General features: G+C 48.6%; 1 protein-coding gene and 1 pseudogene across 2 annotated transcripts in view; one reads left to right on the forward strand and one right to left on the reverse strand.

Moving 5' to 3' along the window:
- Positions 1–12,934: 12,934 nt before the first annotated feature.
- CYP2A27P (cytochrome P450 family 2 subfamily A member 27, pseudogene) lies at positions 12,935–21,855 on the reverse strand (annotated as a pseudogene). The gene is made up of 8 exons (XR_013410686.1): positions 20,657–21,855; positions 20,211–20,376; positions 19,119–19,276; positions 18,619–18,771; positions 17,287–17,463; positions 15,696–15,837; positions 15,042–15,229; positions 12,935–14,520 (listed from the first exon to the last, which is right to left on the reverse strand). The product of XR_013410686.1 is annotated as a cytochrome P450 family 2 subfamily A member 27, pseudogene (transcript).
- Positions 21,856–21,940: 85 nt separating this feature from the next.
- Positions 21,941–23,596, forward strand: part of CYP2A23 (cytochrome P450, family 2, subfamily A, polypeptide 23) — a 46,233-nt gene continuing 44,577 nt past the window's right edge. The window contains exon 1 of the mRNA XM_077975859.1: positions 21,941–22,011. The gene's annotated coding sequence lies outside the window, so the exon portion shown is untranslated. The remainder of the gene's footprint in view (positions 22,012–23,596) is intronic.

Genomic DNA, 23,596 nt, shown 5'->3' on the forward strand with positions numbered 1-23,596 from the left:
GGGGTCTGAGGGTGGGCTGCCTCTTTTTTTTTTTTTTTTTTTTTTTTTGAGACGGAGTCTCGCTCTGCCGTTCAGGCTGGAGTGCAGTGGCCGGATCTCAGCTCACTGCAAGCTCCGCCTCCCGGGTTGACGCCATTCTCCTGCCTCAGCCTCCCGAGTAGCTGGGACTACAGGCGCCCGCCACCGCGCCCGGCTAGTTTTTTGTATTTTTTAGTAGAGATGGGGTTTCACCGTGTTAGTCAGGATGGTCTCGATCTCCTGACCTCGTGATCCGCCCGTCTCGGCCTCCCAAAGTGCTGGGATTACAGGCTTGAGCCACCGCGCTCGGCCGGCTGCTTCTTGCCTCTGTACTCGGGGATCCTTCACCAAACAGAATGAGGCAGACTTCCTGAGTCAGGTTGGTGAGTACGGCGCATAGTGAAGCATGATGGGTACTCTTATTAGGAGAAAAACATCAGTGAAATTAAATTCAGCAGAGTTTATTTGAGCAAAGAAGTGACTCATGAATCGGACAACTCCCTAAACCAGGAGACATCACACGGCAGTATGGGCAAGCGGTATTTACAGGCAGAAAAAGGAGGTGACATACAGAAACAGCCTGATTGGCCACAGATCACAGCTTGCCTTACTTGGTAACAATCTGAGCAGTTAGTAGCCTGTGATGGACTGAAGGCCCAGCTGCTCTGATTAGCCAACACTTGGCTACTTGTCACAAGAATATATTCGTGTGGGCCGGGTGCAGTGGCTCATCCCTGTAATCCTAGTACTTTGTGAGGTCGAGTGGGTGGATCACCTGAGGTCAGGAGTTCAAGACCAGCCTGGTCAACATGGTTAAACTGTGTCTCTACCAAAAATACAAAAATTAGCTGGGCATGGTGGTGCGTGCCTGTAATACCAGCTACCCAGGGGGCTGAGGCAGGACAGTCACTTGAATTCAGAAGGCGAAGGTTGCAGTGAGCAGAGATGGTGCCACTGCACTCCAGTCTGGGTGACAGTGTGAGACTGCATCACAAAAACAAACAAACAAACAAACAAACAAACAAAAGAATATACTCCCTCCTAAGTTAGGTTGCAGTTCACTCTATGCAGAGAGAGCTTTAGGTCAAATTTAATTTAATTAAACAATTCTTAGGCATCAACATTACTTCTGTCACCATCGTAATTGACTTGTTTGCTCTCAGTATGGAATTCACAATGGACAATGTCAAAGTAGTTGAGTGATTCTTTATGTTTTCTTCATGTTTTTGTTATTCATACTGTAATGAAGCCATTGGATGTACAAAGAATGGCTGCATATGAGCATTTAAGACTCTCTCTCTCTTTTTTTTTTTTTTTTGAGACAGGGTCTCACTTTGTCACCCAGGCTGGAGTGCTGTGGCATGATCTTGGCACTCTGCAGCCTTGACCTCCCAAGGCTCAGGTGATCCTCCTGCCTCAGCCCCCCAAGTAGCTGGAACTACAGGTGCATGCCACCATGCCCAGATACTTTTTGTATTTTTTTTGTAGAGACAGGGTTTTACCATGTTGCCCAGACTGGTCTCAAACTCCTGGGCTCAAGCAATCCACCTGCCTTGGCATCCCAGAGTGGTTGGATTACAGGTGGGAGCCATTGCACCGGCCAAGACTCTTGAGAAAATACAACACATCAGGGAGACTGTTATGATGGCTCTCAGGAGGGTAATACAAAGAAAATGAATTCTGTACCTTACCAGGAGTCTCCATGAACCAAACTGATCAAAATCGAATAATTCAAAGCTCAGGCAATAAAGATAGTTCAATAGTATTAGAGTCTGATTGGTCATGGACTTTGTTCAGGGCACGATGGTGATTAAGGACCAGAACTTGCTATAAAATAACTTGATTTAAAGAGTTATTCATTTTTGTAGTTGGCCTGGTAACACATGTCATAGTATCCTGGAGACCCACTAGAAGAAACATTAAGAGTAGAAAACCTTGGGATAGTCAGGCTTGCTGTGTTAGTCTGTTCTCACACTGTTATAAAGAGATACATGAGACTGGGTAATTTATAAAGAAAAGGGATGTAACTGACTCACAATTCCACATGGCTGGGGAGGCCCCAGGAAACTTACAATCATGGCAGAAGGTGAAGGAGAAGCAAGTACCTTCTTCACAAGGTGGCAGAAGAGAGAGCGAGCGAGCGAGAGAGAGAGAGAGAGAGAGAGAGAGAGAGAGCAAAGAGGGAAGAGCCTCTTATAAAACCATCAGATCTTGTGAGAACTCACTCACTCTCACAAGAACAGCATGGGGGAAACCGCCCCCAGGATCCAATTACCTCCTACCAGGTCTTTGCCTCCACACCTGGGGATTACAATTCAAGATGAGATTTGGGTGAGGACACAGAGCCAAACCATCTCACTTGCCATCCCATTCAGGATGCTTGCAAACCAACTGTTAGCTGCCCCCATAAACACATATCTTCTTTTTGCCCTGAGAAATTTCATTAGTGTATTTTGTGGCAGTGTCTAGAGAAATAGCATTGTCAGCCACATTTTAAATTAAGTTATCTGTACTAGCAAATTCACGGGAAAGATAAGAGCAATATTTGGTTTTGTTCAGCACCATACACAAGCCTCCAAGATGGGCAAAGAGGAGATCTAAAACTGGATGATGTTCCATTAGGCGTTTCTGTTGAACACAAATGTTCTTATCCTCCTTTTGGAGAGTGGCTTCTACCCATCTGGACACCTTGGAGGTTCAATTGGCTACAAAATTCAAGATATCCCTTAATGTATAAATTAGCCTCAGATTCCATACAACTGTCACCCCAGTACCACCAAGAGTGAACACCCAGGGACTCCACTGGAAACTTTTCTCAGCAGAAACCAACTTATCTCCATCAATTTTGAGGTTGATAGTGATTTCAGTTATTGACTGGTTTGGCTTTTAACTATGGGAGGTATTATTGAAATCTCAGGGAAACAATTTGGAAACCAGCAGTGAACTCAGGAAGGACCAGGCGTCCATCCAGGTTCTCCATGAGTGCATGCTTCACACTGGAGTTACAGCCTCTTAAATACAAATTTTTAACACCATAAGTAGCAATTTATGCTTCCCTAATTCAGGTACATAACACTGGTTTATTAAATAGGTTATCATAGGTAATTTGATGGTGCCATTGCACTCCAGCCTGGGTAACAGATTGAGACCCTGTCTCTGAATTGGAACAATGTGGGGGCACTGTCCTTGGAGGGGCGAGTGGGCATGAAGAGGTGTCTGGGTATGAGCCACAGGTGTGGAATTTCACTCTTCTCTGCCATCCTCTGTTACATCTTTGGGTACCTGCCTGCCACTGAAAGAACGAGGTAAAAGAAGTGGTGGCACGAATCAAATAGATTTTGCTGTGCCATTGAGAGAGAGCAGACTAGCAAATCTCAGTGCCAGGCCAGTGGAGGAGAGAGGAAGAGCAGGAAAGGAGTCTGGGCAGGGAGTGCTTATCAACAATATACATAATGCCCTATAACGGTAACTGCCACTTGGTCAGTGTTTACCTGGCTTATCACTGCTTACCATGCATGATTTTATGTTTAAATATGTACTTATTATTAGTAATCAATCAACCCATTTTCCAATGGGAGAATTAGAACACTGACAATACCTTCCAGCTCCTCTTCCCCTTCCCCCTCCCATGTTGACCATACTCCTGAATCTTAGGCTTGTTATCCCTTTGCTATTAATAAAGCTTTTTTTTTTTTTTCTGATCAATGGTCTTTTTACTGATACCAAGTACAGAGTATATATGCCAATACTATTATGAATTTTAAAAGTATTTGCTTAGACAGAATACATGGACTTACAAATGATGAATGTGATAATTGTCATACATATATGTTTATCTTAGACACTTAATCGAAACACGTGGTCTTTGGTTATTGTTAGACACTGACACTTTACCTGGAAGATACAAGATAATTGGGTCATAGACTCTCAAATTAAGGAACCTTTAGATTTTTCAGGGCAATGCCATGGAGGGAGCCAGGGAGGCTTATGATTAGGTAAGATGTTGTTTGGGTGGCTCACCACCCAACTGGTCAACACCCAAAGACGTGGTGGCTTATACCTGTATTCCCAACACTTTGGGAGGCTGAGGTGGGAGGATCGCTTGAACCCAGGAGTTAGAAATGAGCCTGGGCAACCAAATAAGACCCTGTCTCTACAAAAAAATTTTTAAAATTTAGCCAGTCATGATGGCATGTGCCTGTAGTCCCAGCTACTTGGGAGACTGAGGCAGGAGGATCACTTGAGCCCCACAGTTTGAGGCTGCAATGAGCTATGCTCACGTCACTGCACTCCAGCCTGGGTGACAGAGCAAGACCCTGTCTCTTAAAAATATATCATCTGCAGTGTGAGGGGTGATAACATTTAGGAAAGTGTGTATAGGTTTAAATTCTGACCAAAGACATCCTACACAATGCACTGAACCTTGTCTTTAAGGGCTTTTTCTAAGCAAGGCAGAGGCTACCTGGGTACCAATCATGCCTCTATTAACAGAATTTGTTGCTCCTTCTAGTTCTTGGTATCTCACTGCCCCCTTTCTTTATGAGAGCTGGTATGGTCATTGAATAGCCCAATCATTTACAAATTCTGAAACAAGCAAAACTGTCAATGAAATTTGTATTTGCCTAAACTGAGTTTTCAAAAGGATCTTTGTGGCTAACTTGTTAGTTCATAGAAAGTAGAGGCTTGTCAGGAATGATATTGAATTTTTTCATTTCAATTGTTTTAGAGACGGGGTCTCAGTCTGTTACCCAGGCTGAAGTGCAATGGCACAGTCATAGCTCACTGCAGCGTTGAACTCCTGGGGTCAGGAGATTCTCCCGCCTTAACCTCTAGAGTAACTGGGACTACAGGTATGAGCCACCATGCCCCACTATTTATTTTTATTTTTGTAGAGATGGGTTCAGGGGAGGATCTCACTAAAATGCCTAGGCTGGTCTCGAACTCCTGGCCTCAAGCAATCCTCCTGCCTCAACCTCCCAAAGTGTTGGGATAAGTTTTGAAAAGACATGTTTGACCCTCTCCCCTTCTTTCTTGCAGCAAAGATTTCTATTTTCCCACACGGAGGACTTGGGGTAAATAGTTTGTTTTGCTGTTGTTGTTGTTGTTGTTTGAGGATGTGGGTGGATCATCTTGGTTAATGTCAATGCAAGAACAGTGTCTGTTCCTCATTATTGGGGTTCCTTAGCTATCCAGGCAGGCAGCAGCTCCCTTGAGAAGATTTCCTGAGCCCCAGGTTCCCACCATATGCTCTCATACACCAGCTGCCCCTTGTTACTGAGCCTATGTTCTTGACAGTGCTGCATTTACCTGTGAACCTGTGGCTGAGCTCTCCCTCACACTTCCAGACAAGGAAGGCCTGTGAGGTCTCAGCAAAGTGCTGAACATAGTGCCTGGTACACAGTAGGCGTTTAGTAAATATGTGTCCAGGAACAAATGAAGGAGTCAGTGAGTGAAAGCTCCAAGCCTGACTTAGCAGAACTGGCAGTCAGCCAAGTCCTGTAAAGTGCTGCTTGGCCCCCAGTAGGGGGTCAGAGATCTGGGGATCCCTCCCCACCAAATAGAGCTGCATCACGTAGGTGAAGGTCCCAAGTGCCCATTGTTTTCTTTTCATTGTTTTCCACGTGTCACAAGAGTATCATGTGAATCAATGGACTTAGTTTTCTCACTAGAGTAATGTGGCTAGGAATTATCTGTGTTGTCATAGGGGATTTTCCAGGTGTCATTTACAACTACCTGTGGACAAGGTGAGGTGCTACCCTCATCTTAGAAGTAGGGATGGTGGCCAGGCATGGTGGCTGATGCCTGTAATCTCAGCACTTTGGGAGGCCGAGGAGGGCAGATCAACTGATGTCGGGAGTTCGAGACCAGACTGACCAACATTCACCTGCCTTATCCCATTCCATCTTCACTGCAACCCTCTAAGGGGGCTTGAGAAAGAAGATTACATTCCCAAAGGCACATCTTGGAAAGCAGGACCTTGGGCAAGTATTTTAATATCTCTAAACCTCAGTGAATTCATTTTCTTAAAGAGAAAAAAATCTGTTGAGCACTACCCTAAGGGCAGTGCTGTATTGGGGGCTGAAGATAATGCATCAAACAAGTCACACAGAGACAGGGTTCCTGCCCCAGGAAATTTAAAGTCCAACAGGGAAGATGGGCATTCATCAAATAACAGTAAAATAATCATCTCATGAAATGAATGAATGCCTGCAACATGCTTAGAACTGCCTACCACTAAGGACATGCTCACATGGACAATTATTATAATTAGACATAATTGTGATAAGTGCTCTAAAGGGAGCTTTGGGATTACAAAATAGGAAATACTAGCTAATCTTGTGGGGTCAGTAAGGAAAAGCTTACCAGAGGAACCGGCTTCCAAGCCGGGATGTTCATGGATGAGTGTCAATCAACCATTGCAAAGTGTGTTCCAGGCAAAGGAAACAGCAAAGGCAAAGGCCAAAGGTGGAAACATGATGGTATCGCTGAGAAACTATAGGAAGTCCAGTGTGCCTTGGTTGTAGATTGCAGAAGGGAATAAGACAAAGGGCTCAGCTCGGCAGGACCTTGAGGGTTGCGGGAGGAGTTTGGTCTAGCACTGGGGAGTGGAGAAGGTCTTGACGTGCTCTGACTTGTCCCAGTTCTCATCCTCCACTCTTTGGTTGGTTAAGAGAAAAGTTTTAGACAAATTAAACTTAGCAGAATCTATTTGAGCAAAGAAACAATTCATGAATTGGGCAGCACATGGAACCAGTAAAGGTTCAGAGAGCTCCACCCAGCAGTGTGGTCAGGCATTATTTATCCACAGGGAAAGGAACTGAGGTACAGAAACAGCCTGATTGGTTACAGCTCTGTGTTTGCCTTATCTGAGCGTGTCTGGGCAGCTTGCAGCCTGTGACTGGCTGAAGCTTGGCTGCTCTGATTGGCCAAGGTTACTTGTTCCAAGAATATACTCTCAAGTTACATTGCAGTTTGTTTACATATTGAGTTAGGTTACAGTTTGTTATGTAGGGAGGCCCCTTTAGGCCAAATTTAATTTAACATGCACCATCCATGAAAGGCCCCAGAAACCAACCCCCAGTCTTGAATTTCATCAGTGACTTCAGTGATCCAGGGTCCTGCCCCACCCTGTGGTTTTGTGCAGTACAGTGACCTCCTTCCACATTTTATCTTCAATGAAAGTTGGAAACACATGGGGTGGTGGCTTGAGGGTCAATGTCTTCTCTCAATTTTGCTATCTTTTTTTTTTTTTTTTTTTTTTTGAGATGGAGTCTCATTCTGTCGCCCAGGCTGGAGTGCAGTGTCGAGATCTCAGCTCACTGCAACCTCTGCGTCCTGGGTTGAAGTGATTCTCGTGCCTCAGCCTCCCGAGTACCTGGGATTACAGGCTTTTGCCACCACGCCTGGTTAATTTTTTGTATTTTTAGTGGAGACAGGGTTTCACTGTGTTAGCCTGGATGGTCCTGATCTTCTGACCTAGTGGTATGCCTGCCTCAGTCTCTCAAAGTGCTGGGATTACAGGCGTGAGCCACTGTGACCGGCCTGCTATTTTGTTTAAAGAGAGGCAGAGATGTAGGGAAATAAGGACAGAGACAGATAAGTAACAAAGATAACGAGACTGAGAAACAGAGTTAGGGACAAAGAGGGAACACCCTGAGAGATAGAGATGGGGAGACTGTGGCAGAAAGACAGACAGCAGGTGAACATCAGACAGTATATGGAGAGGAAGAGAGAGAGAGACACAGAGAGAGAGAGCCACATAAGGAGAAGGAGGAGAAGGAGGAATAAGAGGAGAGGGAGGAGGAAAAGGAAGGAGGAGGGGAGAAGGAAGGAGGGAAAGGAGAGAAACAGATAAGAGATAGGAAAAAGAGAGAGTGACATAAGAAGAGAGGAAGAAAGAATGAACAAGACAAAGTATCTTTAGAGGGAGATGAAAAAAGGATAGAGCAAGAGATATTGGGGAGGAATCAGATTCAAATAGACGGAGATAGGAAGTTAAGCAAGATGGAAGAAAGCCAAAAAAAGGAGAGGAAAGGAAGAAAAACTGTGTCTGACAGTTTTTCAGAAAAAGACAGGGGTAGGGCTGCCAGGAGCAGAAAGAAAGGTATAACCCAAGCCAAAAGTGTACTGCAGCCAAAGAAATTCCAAAAGGTGTCCAAACAGACGGCCCCAGAGATGGGGAGGGCGTGATGGGAGGGAGCTAACAAGCATCAGGCTATTGTGGAAAACGTTAGGTCACACAAATAGTTACAGAAGGACAAGCCCAGAGACCTGCCTGTTTCTAAGCTCATGTCGCCCACCTTCTGGATGTGCCAAAGGGACGTGGACCCTTTTCCAGACACCTCCACGTAGACGCACTTGTCCAACAACTTGACAGGCGTAGGGAATGCCTGAAAACTCACACTTGACATGGCCTTTCCAAGGTCTGCAGATTACGAAACACTGAAGTGAAGGGAAAGGCTCCCTTTGTCTCTGCCTCAGCTTTCTCTGGCTCCCGTTGTTCTCATTTTTCTCCAGGTCTGTAGTTTAGAACCTATGGGGGGTTCCTTGCACCTCTGAGAATCAGTGGAAGAAAAAGACCCTCCCTGACTCACATGCATTGGTCCCATTCACAATTTACATACAACTTGGGTTTTTTCCCCCCTGAGCTCTTGAAGCCTGTGGATCTCAGGCTGAGACCCGAAGACAGCCTAGAGACACACACACAGACACATGGCCAGAAACACATACCCCACACATACCCCCAGAAACAAACACAAGACGATAACCAAACCTTAAGGCTCCTTAGCACAAGCCAAGTGCTATCCTAAGAGTTTTGTCAGTTGTCTCCTTTAACCACACAAGAGCCCTTTGAGAGGGGTGCCATTCTCCCCGTATGAGAAGTGAAGAACACTAAGAATGTTGTCATAAATACGCTCACACTCACACATGTAGAGGTACACACACACACACACACACACACACACAACCGGAAGCAGGTCATTGTACTCTGTGGAGGTCACCAAACCCTTTGGAACTCTAACAGAAGCTACAAACCCTCTACCAGAAAAATGAACATGGCGCTGGGCGCAGTGGCTCATGCCTGTAATCCCAGCACTTTGGGAGGCCAAGGTGAGAGGATCACCTGAAGTCAGGAGTTTAAGACCAGCCTGGCCAACATGGTGAAACCCCATGTCTACTAAAGATACAAGAAATTAGCCAGGCACGGTAGTGGATACCTGTAATCCCAGTTACTTGGGAGGCTGAGACACGAGAATCATTTGAACCCCCGGGAGGCAGAGGTTGCAGTGAGCCGAGATGGCGCCACTGTCTTCCAGCCTGAGTGAGAGAGAGAGACTCCATCTCAAAAAAAAAATAAATAAATAGAGAGAGAGAGAGAGATGAACGTGGCACATCCACTCAAAGATTTGCACCTGGTTTCAGAGCAGCTTCCTCAAAGTCCACCCTGAATTGTAGGTAAAAGGCCAGTCTTATGCAAATCTGTTGCAGTGGACATACGTATCTGGGCTTAGGGACATATGAGAGTGAAGAGTATTCACCTGCCCTGTGCCCACACTGGTGACCTTCTGTGTCCACAGGGAGGCGGATTTGCCTTGATGAAGGCATCGCCCGCAACGAATTGTTCCTCTTCTTCACCACCATCCTCCAGAACTTCTCCGTGGCCAGCCCCGTGGCTCCTGAGGACATCGATCTGACACCCCAGGAGTGTGGTGTGGGCAAAATACCCCCAACGTACCAGATCCGCTTCCTGCCCCGCTGAAGGGGCTGAGGGAAGGGGGTCAAAGGATTCCAGGGTCATTCAGTGTCCCCACCTCTGTAGACAGTGGCTCTGACTCCCCGCAACTTCCTGCCTCTGAGAGACCTGCAGCAAGCCAGCTTCCTTCCCCTCCATGGCACCAGTTGTCTGAGATCACATTGCAAGTGAGTGGAGGAGCGAGATTATTGAAAATTATACTATACTATATATATATATTATATATTATATATATTATATAATTTATATAATATAAATATATATATTATATATATAATATATATATATTTTTTAAGACAGAGTCTCACTCTGTCACCCATGCTGGAGTGCAGTAGCACAATCTCGGCTTACTGCAACTTCCACCCCCGGGGTTCAAGCAATTCTCCTGCCTCAGCCTCCCTAGTAGCTGGGATTACAGGCGTGTGCTACCACGCTCAGTAATTTTTGTATTTTTGGTAGAGACGGGGTTTCACCATGTTGGCAAGGCTGGTCTCGAACTCCTGAACTCAAGTGATTCACCTGCCTCAGCCTCCCAAAGTGCTGGGATTACAGGTGTGAGTCACCGTGCTCGGCCATGTACATATAAGATTTTAAAAATTAAGATGAAATTCACATAACATAAAATTAGCCATTTTAAAGTGTGCATAGTGGCATGTGGTTCATTCACAAAGCTGTACAGCCACCACCATCTAGTTCCAAACATTTTCTTTTTTCTGGTAGGGAGTTTCACTCTGTCACCCAGGCTGGAGTTCAGTGGCGCCATCTCAGCTCACTGCAACCTTCACATCCTGGGTTCAACAGATTCTCCTGCCTCAGCCTCTGGAGTAGCTGGGATCACAGGTGCCCTCCACCATGCCGGGCTAAATTTTGTATTTTTAGGTGGTCTTGAACTCCTGATGTTAGGTGATTTGCTTAGTTCCAAATGTTTCATTATCTCCCTCCAACAAAACCCATACCTGTCAAGCTGTCACTCCCCATACCCCATTCTCCTTTTCATCTCAGCCCCTGACAATCTGGTTTTTGTCCCTATGGACTTACCGATTCTCAATATTTCCTATAAACAGAATCATACAATACTAGATTTTTTTTTTTTTTTTTTGAAACAAAACCTTGATCTGTCTCCCAGGCTGGAGTGCTGTGGTGTGATTTTGGTTCACTGCAACCTCTGCTTTCCAGGTTCAAGAGATTCTCCTGCCTCAGCTCCCAAGTAGCTGGGATCACAGGCATGTGCTACCACGCCTGGCTGATTTTCTTATACTTTTAGTGGGGACATGTTGGCCAGGCTGGTTGTGAGCTCCGGGCCTTAGGTGATCCACCCATCTTAGCATTCCAAAGTGCTGATATTACAGGCGTAATATGTGATCTTTTGTGTCTGGTTGCTTTCACGTTGAACGCTATTTTTGAGGGTCATGCCTGTTGTAGACTACAGTCACACACTGCTGTAGTCCTCCCCCATCCTCGTTCCCAGCTGCCTCTTCCTATTGCTTCCCTCTGTCAAAAGCCTCCTTGGCCCAGGTTCCCTGAGCTGTGGGATTCTGCACTGGTGCTTTGGATTCTCTGATATGTTCCTTCAAATCCGCTGAGAATTAAACATCTCTAAAGCCTGACCTCCCCAGGTCAAGAGGTGATCTGTGCCATTTCGTGTGGGATTCTTTTGTTGTCAGGTCCCTAGGGATTTTTCTGGAAGGAACATTGGTGAGAACGCCTCTCTCACCTCAATGCCAACTCTGTGAAGGGCTAAACCATTGTCTTGCTCATCACCGTACTCTCAACACAGCGTGTGGCCTATGACAGGTGTTCAAAATATTTGCTGAGGAATGAATGGATGAATGAGTGGCTAATCAGCATCCCCTACCCCCACAGCCCTCCCAAAATGGAGCTAGGCCTCCTCCATCAGACTGTCTCCTCCATATCCCACTTTCTTCTGAGACCCAGAATAAATTCTCATCCCCAAAGAGCCCAAGATGCCCCCAATTCTGCCTGCCAGTTACTCTCGATCCCCTGTGCTGCAATGCAACCTTTTGGTAAAGCTTAGCAGTATTCTTGAAGTGGAACCAGTCTAAATCCAGCCTCCAGGCTGGACATGGTGGCTCATGCCTATAATCACAGCACTTTGGGAGGCCAAGGCTAGTGGAGCACCTCAAGTCAGGGGGTTTGAGACCAGCCTGACTAACATACGGAAACCCTGTCTCAACTAAAAAAATACAAAAATTAGCCTGGTGTGGTGGCACGCACCTGTAGTCCCAGCTGCTCAGGAGACTGAGACAGGAGAGTCACTTGAACATAGGAGGCAGAGTGTGCAGTGAGCCAAGATCCCACCACTGCACTCCAGCCTGGGCGACAACACAAGACTCCATCTCAAAAATCAATCAATCAATCAATCAATCCAGCCTCCACACATTCCACCAGCAGGACCACCACCCTTCCCTGAGGGAGGTGCTGCAAGTTTAATATCTTTATCACGAGGATACACCAGCCAGCCTGTGGCCAATGGGAAGCTGGCTCTGAGACTCAGCCCTGAGATGCTAACCTGTTGGTCTCTGTAGCACCTGCCAGCTTTGGGCTCCTTGTAGCCTCTGAAGAGTTGGCAGGGACTCTGCCAGTGCAAATGCATGGCACATCTTCCCTTACCAACCACAGAAATCAAACAACAAACAGAACAACATGTCTTTTAAGAGCGACAGCAGAATGGAAGGTGGGTGGAATGAGGACCACGGCGCCCTCAGCCTTCTCACTCCTCATTGTTCCCAGTGACCTCTTGTTACTCTGGGTCTGGGGCCATTCCCACCTCCCAGGGCTGCCTCTCTCCTGGGCCCTGGCCTCTGTCCTTCCTGGGGGAGCACTTTGCAAATAAACCACAGGGCTTTCTCAAGTTTGTCCAGGTTTTCAGATGCGGGAGTGTGGAAGGGATGGAAAGGGTGGAGGTGGGTAGAAGGGAAACCGCTCACGGGCAGCAAGTCAGTTGGGGTGAAACTTTGGATGGGACTCCACAGAAAAGATTAGGAGTTCCTTTCTCGCTTATATATTAACTACAGAAGCTTCTAGAATTTTATAAGGTCAAATGAAGAGGAGGCCGACAGGAGGGAGAAATTCTGATAGACTTGAGGTTTTGAGCTGTGGTCCTGGGGTGGAGCAAGACAAGAAAAGTACTGGAGATTGGGGTTTGAGGAGTCTATGCAATTTTTATTTTTAAAAATCTTTGTGGCCACATAGTAGGTGTATATAGTATAGGGTGTGTGAGATATTTCGATACAGACAATGTATAATCACAGACATACAATGTAGATAGACATACAGTGTATAATCACATATAATAATCACATCAGGGTAAATCTGGTAACCATCACCTCAAGCACTCACCATTTCTTTGTGTTACAAACGTTACAATTATATTCCCTCTATAATGTAAAATGTACAACAGGCTGGGTACTTACATGTTCAACCGAATCATATGGTTACCAGCTGTCTTAGAAATAATCACTAATAAAACCGACAGAGCCTTGACTATTTTGGCCTGGCAAGAAACACAGACGAGAAGTACTATCTATCAAAATAGATTGGCTCTTGAGTACTTGCTAGCAGCTGAAGGAGGTGCCTGTGAGAAACTTAACCTTACTAATTGTTGTCTACACATAGATGACCAAGAACAAGTAGTTGAAGACATAGTTAGAGATATGACAAAACTGGCACATGTGCCCGTGTAAGTGTGGCATGGATTGGATCCGGGGGCCATGTTTGGAAAATGGTTCCCAGCACTAGGAGGATTTAAACTCTCATAATAGGAGTTATAGTAGTAATAGGAACCTGCTTCCTGCTCCCTTGTTTGCTACCTATACTTCTTCAAATGATAAAAAGCTTCATCACTACCTTAGTCCAACAAAATGCTACAGCACAAGTGTACTATATGAATCACTCTTAATCTGTCTTGCAAGAAATCATGGGTAGTGAGGATGAAAGCGATAACTCCCACTAATGAGTGAGGTTCTCAAAGGAGGGGAATAAAGGAGGAGAAACTTGGTGTCCTTGAAATTTGTGTCCTTCCTGAGGAGGAGAGGCGGGAGGGGTGGAGGTGAAGCCCACTCTCGGTGTAGCCTCACCCCACTACCGACCTCCAGCTACAGCTCTCCTAGGGAGGAGGGGTGGAATATTATGGCCTGAGAGATGTTCAGAGGAGGCTCTGATCCTCCCTGAGCCTCAGTTTCCTGAGTGTACAAAGGATGTACGAAAGATGGGGTGATCCATGCCAGGTGTCATAATGGAAGGTTTAGATGCCCCTTCCTCCAGATACACTCGCAAATATGACTGCTGTGCTATCATCTCCTTTTTAGGAATCTGAAGAATCTGCTGTGTGACCCTAGACAAATGAATCTGATTCACTCTGGGCCTTGGTTTTCCCCACTCTGAAAGGGGTAAGATGTTTCCTTCCCTTTTGCCTGGGTGCAGGTACTGAGTCGTTAAGGGAGTATCAGCTGATGACTAAAGGGTAGATTCTAACAGGAACGTGGAAGCCAGGGAAATACCAGCTACACCACAGAAAGGACAGCTGGGTGAGGGAGGCCCCTGCTGGTGTGAGCAGTGGCCTTGCAGCAACCAGTGGTCTCTTACCAATGGAAAAGGGCACAAAAGCATCACTCTTCTTAAACTGTCTCTTCCCATCCAGGAATTACTGGGAATTGAAGTCCTGGGGGTTGGAGAAGAACCTGGGGGTCTCTCAGCACGGAGCCCAGCATAGGGAACATTTCTGTGCCCTGGGAGGGAGGAGGAAGGTGTGTGAGATGAGGCGGGTTGGGGGATTGGTGAAGGTCCACAGGGGCTGGAGGGAGAACTAGGGTGCTCCAGGTGAGGGTAAGTGGCAGGCATGGGAGTTGGGGGCCTCTGAGGGAGGAGCTTTGGGGGATAGAAGGTTCATGTCCCTGAGACAGGAAGTTTGGGAGACATGGGGTCCATGTCCTCTTAGGCAGGGTGTTCAGGGAAAATGAAATTTGTGTCCTTAAGGCAAAAGGGCAAGGGGAAAGGAAAAGGAAACTCACGTCCCTTGAGACAGGGAGTTTGTGGACATGGAGCTGCTTCCTCTGCGGCAAAAAATTCTGTTGGAGATAACAGGATTCAGGTGTCTCTGAGACGGAAGATGGAAGGGATGTGGTGACTAGAAAAATCTTTGATTTAAGGAGTGGGACAGGGGCTAGAAAGCTTCTCATGGAGATGGGATGCTGGGGTCTCAGGGAGTGTGTCGGAAGTCCTTCTAGGCTGGTGGGGGGACATGCAGCACCTTCAGGAGGAAGACATCCTGAAACTTGGTGTCCTTGTTGACCCTGTGGGCCACAGCCATGGGGATCACGTCTCCAGATCTTTGGATCTCGTGGATCACTGCCTCCGTGTAGGGCATCCTGGCCTGGTCCTCAAACTTGGGCTGCCGGTTCTTGCCGATCACTCTGTCAGTCTCCTCATGGACCTTGGCTGGGGGAGGAGGGGGAATGTGTTTAGGTATTTAGGGGTCTCAGAGAAGGGATTATAGTCCAAATAGGTAAAATGGGGTAGATTACATGGCTCCACCAATGACACGGAGGTAGACCATTCAGAACAGACATTAGTCATTCGCATTGTTGGAGCAGGGTCCTGTTAACCAGGTTGTGCCAGAATCACAGGGGAGGCACAGGGAGGAACTCAAGGGATGATCCAGAGGAGCAGGCAGTGGGCACTCAGTGGGCTTGGGACGGGAGTGACTGACCAATCACTACAGACATTTTCAGTATTTTAATAGCTAGTGAGACTCAGCTGATTCCTGTCAGCTGAATATTGCCCTGTCTCTGGAGAGCAAGGCACGTCTCAGGGTCCTGGGATCTGGGACAGGTGGGGACATTGCACCAGGGTCAGTGGAGTTTTGAGGGTCTGGCTCTCCTCTTCCCTCCCCGTCCAGCCTTACCCTCCACCTCTGGGTGCTTCATGAGCAGCAGGAAGCCGTAGCGCAGGGTGGTGCTGACGGTCTCGGTGCCCGCAATGAAGAGGTTCAGCGTGGTCAGCACCAGGTTCTGCATGTAGAACTCCGTGTTGGGGTTCTTCTCCTCCTGCAGGGAGAGGGGGCTTTAGACCATCCTCACTCCTCTTGCCCTCAAGGCCCTGCTAGGGCTTTTCCTTTAGATCTACCTCTCTTCGATTCAGACCAAAGGTGGAAAGAGGGACCCTAGATCTACCAGGCTCACTCCAGGTTCCAGCCCTTGCCCTGGCTGCTGGTTCTACCCAAAATGCTCTTCCTTCTCACCTAGCTTACCTGACTAGCTGTCCTTTAACTGTCAGATTCGTTATACCTTTTCTTTTTTTTCTAAGTTAGAGACTGGGTCTTGGGATGTGGCTCAAGCTGGAGTGAAACTCATTGGCTCAAGCAGTCCTTCCGCCTCAGTCCCAGGTAGTTGGGACTATAGGCATGCACCACCAGGCCAGGCTCAGTGGTCCCTTTTTTTAAATGGTAGAAATATTTAGAAAAAGAGGGATAGAGAGATACAATGAGAAAAAGCACAGATATTGTAAGGTCGAATGAGTCAGAGAGAGTAAAAAAGAGGCATAGTTTCTCTGACAGACAGAGCTTTAAGCAACAGCATCCTATTTCTTCCCTAAAAATCTTGATGCTTACTGTGGAGGAACCCCCTCCCTTGATCCTTTCTCCCTGAGCTTAGACTCCCTAAAGCCTTCCCACATGGGAGACTGACATCCACATGGAGGTGGGGATCCTGCAATGTACAGCCAGGTCACCTGTCCACAGAGGTGTGTCTGCTAACCAGGGCATGATAAGTTAGCGAGCATGGTGGCTAAAAGCACCAGCCCTTGGATCACCTGAGGTCAGGAGTTCAAGACCAGCCTGGCCAACATGGTGAAACTCCATCTCTACCAAAAATACAAAAATTAGCTGGGTATGGTGGTGGGCGCCTGTAATCCCAGTTACTTTGGAGGCTGAAGCAGGAGAATCACTTGAACCCAGGAGGTGGAGGTTGCAGTGCGCCAAGATTGCACCATTTCACTCCAGCCTGGGTGACAAAAGCGAAACTCTGTCTCAAAAAAAAAAAAAAAAAAAAAAAGCACCAGCCTTAGACTTAGATAGACCAGGGTTTGAGCTTGGGGGACCTCAGCTTCCTCTCTGTGTGACCTCAGGGAAGCCACTTATACTCTCTGGGCCTCAGTTTTCTCAATTGTAAAATTGAGGCCATGATTGAACCTCCTCAAGAGCTGTCATGAGTGCTAAAGCAGGGACTATCTTAAAGCACTTAACACAGTGCCTGGCACATGGTAGTTCTGTAGAAGTGCTTGCTATTTGAATTCACATACAAAAGTCCTGCCTCTGGGTGAGGGGTCGGTAGATAGGGGTCACTATATCAACAGCAGTGGTTGATATAGTTGGGATTGTGAGGATTATTATGACAGGGGCTAATTTGAATGGGCCTGTGTTGTCTGCCCTCCCCACTGCCAGCCTGATTTCCCTCTGCCTGGCTTTGCAGCTACTCCCATTGGCTGCTGGGGTGTACCTCCTGCAAGCGGATGAGAAAGGAGTCGATGAAGTCCCGTGGGGAATTGGGATCCAGTGTGCGCTGGTTGTGCTCCACCTTCTTGGCTATGAAGTCGTCCAGCCCCTGCAGCTCTTTAAAGGTCTGTTGCTGTGGTCCTGGCAGGTGTGTCATTACCGAAGAGAACATCTCGTAGAGCTGGGGTTGTGGAGAGAGGATGGGAAGGGAAGGACAGCTGTCAGGGGGGCAGGAATTGATGGGAATGGAACCTGTGTCAGAGAAAGAAAGGCACTGGGTTGAAGGCACCTACCTGCCCAGGTGTTCAGGTATTTCAGTGGGGCTGGATGGGAGCATATATCTAAGTTTTCATGAGGGTTAAGGGAGAAGGCTACTGTCCAGGAATTTAGGTAAGATGGATTGAGGCATACATCCAGGTTTCAGTGAGGCTGGATTGGAGCACACATCTAGGTGTTTAGATATTCAAGGCAGGATGTGTTGGAAGACACCTGTTCAAGTGTTTAGCTACTCGGGTGGGGCTGGTATGAGGGGAGTGTCACCTGTCTAGGTATTTAGGCATTCAGGTGGGCTTCCTTGGAGACAACTACCAAGATACTTATTGGGTCTGGATTGGGGGCTTTTGTTCAGGTGTTCAGGTATTAAAGCGGGGCTGGTGAAGAAGTAGAGGGGATACCTGTTCAGGTGTTTACCTATCCAAGTGGGATGCATTGCGGGCACCTCTGTAAGGTGTGTGATTGGAAAGGTTGGGGAACACTTATTTGGGTGTCTGGGGAATAATCTGTCTAGATATTTATGTGTTTAGGGTGTTGGTTAGGACAGCTGTCGATGTTTTCAGGTATTTAAGTGGGTGAAGTAGAGGGTGCTTGGCCAGATATTCCAGTGGGCTAATTTGGGACATTTGTGTAGATGTGAAATGATTATGATGGGCCGGATTTTGCAGCACCAGGTGTTCAGGTATGCAGGAAGGGGTAGAGGCAGTCACTTGTCCAGGTGTTAAAATAGTCAGAAGAACAGGGTAGGGAGCACCTGTTACAAATTAGGGTAAGTTGGGGATGGGAACACGTGCCCAGGTGAGAGAGCTGAGCTGAGGGCTTGCATCCTGCCCGCAGGCTTTGTTTTGGGGAGCATCTGTTGAGCTATCCAGGTGTCCTTGGAGACTGGGTATTGGACACCCATCCTGGTTTCTGGTGCAACTGTCCAGTTGTCCAGTATTGGGGGCTGATTTGAGGGGACACTGCCTGGAGGCAGGTGGGCGTTTGGGGCACCTGTCCCCATGTAGGGGAGCAGTTGGCAGGTTGTGGTAGGGGCGTCAGGGGCCGGGTTGCAGCCGGTTACCTGCCCCGTGGAGGTTGCCGTGAACTGGAAGCTTTCCCGCATCATGCGCAGCAGTGACAGGAACTTTTGTCCTCATAGTCAAAGCGGTCACCAAAGGCAATGGAGCTGATGACATTGGAGACGGTTCGGCTCAGGAAGAAGGTGGGATTGATCCTGGAGCTTGCGGGTGTGGCGGTGTGTTGGGGGAGAAGGGGTTTGGGGAGAGAGTCAACTCAGAGGTCTGATGCCAGTCTGAGAATTCCAGGAGGCACTGCCCTGATAAGCCAAATTCCCAGCGCCAGACTCCAGGGCTGGGAGCGCGGGCGCCTTTCCCCACCTAGTCCCCGTTCCCGGACATAATTGCGCGCGCGGGTTCCTTGCCCTGGGCGTTTTTCTTCTCCAGCCTCAGCTGCTCACCGCGCGTGCTCACCGCGCGTGCTCACCGCGCGTGCTCACCGCGCGTGCTCACCGCGCGTGCTCACCGCGCGTGCTCACCGCGCGTGCTCACCGCGCGTGCTCACCGCGCGTGCTCACCGCGCGTGCCCAGGAGGGCCTGGATGAGGAAGCCCGCCTTCTCCTGGATACCTCCTGACGCCGTGCTTGCCCACCCCGAAGTTCCGCAGGGTGGCGATGGAGAAGTGCCTGAGCAGCTTGGCGCGCTCCAGGGTACTGAAGATCACTCCTGGGGAGGGAACGCAGGGGTGGAGTCAGGCGGCGGGGGCAGGCGCAGAAGCCTCGCGCAGGAGAGCTGCAAACTCAGTCAGAGAAACAGAAAGGGACAGAGACCGAATGGGAAGAAGAGGATCGGAAAAGAGACAGGCCAGACAGATGCACAGCGAAACAGAGGGAGACGGGACACTCCACAGAATATAAAGAGGGAAGGAGGGAGAGAAAGAGAGACAGAGATGGGAGAAGAGGATGGAAGGAGGGGAAGTGAGATATGGGGAGATCTGGGAGGAGAAAATAAAAAATGGTGAGTCTCTTTTGTTTGTATATTTGTTTATTTGTTTTTGAGACAGATTCTCGCTCTGTCGCCCAGGCTGGAGTGCACTGTCGCGATCTTGGCGGCTCACCGCAACCTCCACCTTCCGGGTTCAAGTGTAAAAATGGTGAAAGATTCTTAAGCTGAGCTGGAGAAGAGGGAAAATTACTGCGACAGAAACAGAGAGGGTCTGGAAGGAGGAGAGACCGTTACCAGGAGATGGAGGCTGGAGATGTGGAAGTAGGAATACTGTGAAATCCTAAGACAGAGGAAGAAGGAGAGGTCAGTGGACAGAGGAGAAACACGGAGAAGCACAGAATCTGAGAAGGACAAAAAGACAAATGAAGACAGAGGACCAGGGCTGGAAAACGGAAGCCCAGGATTGTCCTCAGAGATGGAGACAGAGGGGAAGGAGGAGACTCCAGTGAGAGAGGCAGGGAGAAATCTGGACAGGGACAGGGATGCTGGAGACAGGCAAGAGGGAGAGGACACAATGAAGGGAGCTGGGGAGAGAAGACCAGACTGGGAGCTCTGCTGCAGCCTTCAGTGGGCAGGAAAGTCAGGAAGAAGGCTGGGGACGCAGAGGCCATCGAGTCGGCCTGGCCAACTTCCTCCTCCGGGATCCCCTCACCATAATAGCCTTTGAAGAACAAGTTGAAGGTGGCCTGCTCGCCTCGCCCGCTGAACTCCTCAGCCTGGTCCACCAGAGCCTCCCTGACGGCATCATATCCGCACAGCACCACCACCCGCCGGGGCCCCAGGTGAATGGTGAACACCGGGCCATAGCGCTCACTGATCTGATGGAGGCGGGTGGGAGAGGTTAGAGGGAGCAGCTGCTACTCCGAATGGACCCAGCACCGAGATTTCATGTACTGGGATGCTTCGCCCAGTCAGGTTCTCACAGTCAGGGAGCTGGACATCCCAAGACCCTGTCTTTCCTGGCTAGGACCCTGACGCTTAACCTCCAAAACTCCCTTTCCTGAGTCTCTGGTCCACAGTGGTCAATCCCCTGCCACAAAGCTCCAGCCAGCTGGGCAGCCCCCACCCCGTGCCACCCATCTCCCTGCCTTGGGACGCCTTCATGAGGGAGTTGTACATCTGCTCTGTGTTCAGCTGCAGGTAGTTTCCAATGAAGGGCAATGGGGTGGGTCCCGGAGGTAGCTTTCCCTTGCTGTTCCTCTGCTGCCAGACAGACATCAAGACCATCACAGTCAGGCAGGCCAGCAAGGCCACCAGGAGCAGCCCTGAGGCCAGCATGGTGGCAGTGGGATGATCGATGGTGACGGCTGGGGTGGTTTGCCTTTATGCTGCCTGAAAAAGAGGGGTGGACTTTGACTGGTTATATAATCACCTCATTTGGTGATTGTAACTACACTCCCTCCATGAACTCCACCTAGCTTGGGATACAGCCAGCAAGGGAGGAGGAGGGGGACCCCAGGGCAGCTGAACCAGGAGGGGACCTCCAGACTAAATCTGTGGTACTTTGGGAAGGGTGCCGCAGGGCTGTGGATTTAGGAGGAGGCATCAGATAAACTGTAGAACTGAGGAGTTTGGAATATTTGCACAGGGGAGCACCTGGATTTTGGATTTGGGATCTGGGAGTGAGAATGCACCCCAAAGTTGTGGATTTGGGGGTCCCAAGGAGAAGAATCCAAAGGTCTGAGTTTTATTAGGGTGAGATGGAAGTGTGGCTGTGCATTTGGGGTCTTCTGGTGAGGAGGATGCAGGATTAAGAGTCTCAGGAGGGGGGATTCCAGGCATATGGACTTGAGAGTCTTGGGGCTAGGAAGACCCAGGGTGTGGGTGTGGAGTTTCTGGGAGGAGGAGTGTGTAGCAAGCCCAGCAGCTCCTCCCAGAAAACCCAGCAGCCCAGCACTGGGCCCAGGGACTGACTTGATTTTGCTGTGGCCCAGAGCTGTCTCTTAATGCCCAGAATCCTCATTGGAACCTCAGAGTGAGTCCAGGATGGGTGCCATAGAACCTCCACTGCCCATCTCTGGTTGGGAAAGGGTTGGAAGACTAGAGCCATATTTCAAGGGAACTTTCCCCACACCTGGAGGAGAGTACCTCCTGTTATCAGTTGGCAGAGGGATTGGCCAGGTCTGGAGAAATAGTAATAACAACCCCCAAATGGTGGAAACATCTCATGTCCCAAGGGTTGGAATTTACAAAGACCTCCACTGGTTTCCAACAAGATCCTTAGGGAAACCCACTAGATTGATTGTATCATCGCTATTAATATTATTGTTATTTATGTTTCTCATTTTATATAAGGGTCTATGGAGGACAGAAAACAGACAGTGGGCAGGGGACATGCGTGAGTGGCCCTGAACTCCCGTCTCTCCTCCTCTGCATCCTTAGTTCCCCTTTCTGGATTTCGTTTTCCCGCCAGTGGAAAGGAACTATTTAGAAAGAGAGGATCATATTTGAAGGTGAGTTAAGTCTCCTTTAAGGGTGATTCCTGCTTTGTCAGGGGCTACTACTATTAGCAGGCAGAGGGAGCAATCGCAGAAGAGATTGGGGTAAACTCCAGTGTTAGGCACAGAGGCAGAGCCTGGGGTGGGTAGGAGTGGAGAAGGATGAGTAGCCCTCTTGTCCTTCCCTCAGGGAAATTCTTCCTTAGTAAACAGGACAGTTACCCTTTGGTGAGCATGGTTGCATATGGGAAGAGCAAGTCTAGGTGTGTATGATCTGGTCGAATCTGTAACAATGAAGTTGGTTCATCATCATCCTCATTTTGAAGATGAGCAGATCTAGACTCCATAAATCCAGTTGAGTGAGGTCACACAGGGGGTAAGTGAGGGAGTGGGGATATGAACTCTCTCCTCGTTCCCCTTCAGTGACTGGCCTAGATCACCCTGGGAGTCAAGTGCGGGCCAGGCTTAGCAGGAGGTGAGTGCTGAGATTGGTATCAGCAGTGGACACAAGGATGACACTGGCGGGTTCTGATATCTGCATCAGATATGGCCAGGGAGGGGAGGCATCGTGTTGGCTTTGGGACTGCCCCCAGGTGTACGCAAGGATGGGAAACAAGTTGGCACTGAGCTTGACACCAGGAGAATATTAAAGTCATGTTTGGTGCCAAGAGGGCTCTGTGTGTTGTCTCAGGTGTCACTGAGGGCATAAGAATGTCCTGCTTCAGGAGGGCATGAGAGTGTCCTGCTTCAGGAGGGCATAAGAGTGGTACCATATAGGGTCTGAGGTTGGTTCCAGTGGGCTCTGACATGAGCATTAGGCAGGTGCTGAGATTGGTCCTATGTGGGTCTGAGATAAGCCTCAGCCAGATCCTGAGAGGGGCCCCAGATGGCCGCAGGACAGGCTCTGATGGTTGGTCCTTCCAGGGTTGCACCTCTCCTCTGGGTCACCAACTTTGGACAAGTGGAGGTAGGTGAGGTTGACACTCCCAGGACTGGCTCTAACTGGCTCAAATTAGCTGTTGAGCTCTGAGACCTATGTGGAGGGATCAAAGAGCAGAGAACAAAGCAGAGAGAGGGAAGCCGTTGATTGATTTTGTGGGGGAAGAGGTGGGAAGGAGGATTAGCACCAGCGGGACAGACATCAATCCCTTTAATCCTGGTCACCAACCTGCACTCAGGCTGGCCACAAGCCTGGGTCCTTCCTCTTCTCCCTCATTGCTTAAAAAGGAGAGAGGTAGAAATGTGGGGAGTTTGTTTCTCAATGAGGTTGGCACTAGGAAGGGCACTGAGTGTTCAGACAGGCTGCCATGACCTGGCCAGGGAGGGCGTGGGGAGTCAGGTTGGGAGAACTCTAGTATTTGGGGACATAGAGGTCTGGCAATTTTGGCCCTGTTGATTACTCTGGAGCGTGGAGTAAGAGAATGGTATCTGAAATTACGTGGGAGGGACTTGTCCCACTGGTGGTGACTTGGGTACAGGCTTTCAGAGTGAGTTAGTGGCGAACCCAGGAAAATCCCTTTCCATTGTTGGGCCTGTGTTTCCCTTTCTGGATGGATGGTACAGTGGTTAAGAACAAGGTTAAGGCATGGATTGGAATCCA

This window comes from Macaca mulatta, chromosome 19, assembly GCF_049350105.2.
Source record: "Macaca mulatta isolate MMU2019108-1 chromosome 19, T2T-MMU8v2.0, whole genome shotgun sequence".
Lineage (NCBI taxonomy): Eukaryota > Metazoa > Chordata > Mammalia > Primates > Cercopithecidae > Macaca > Macaca mulatta.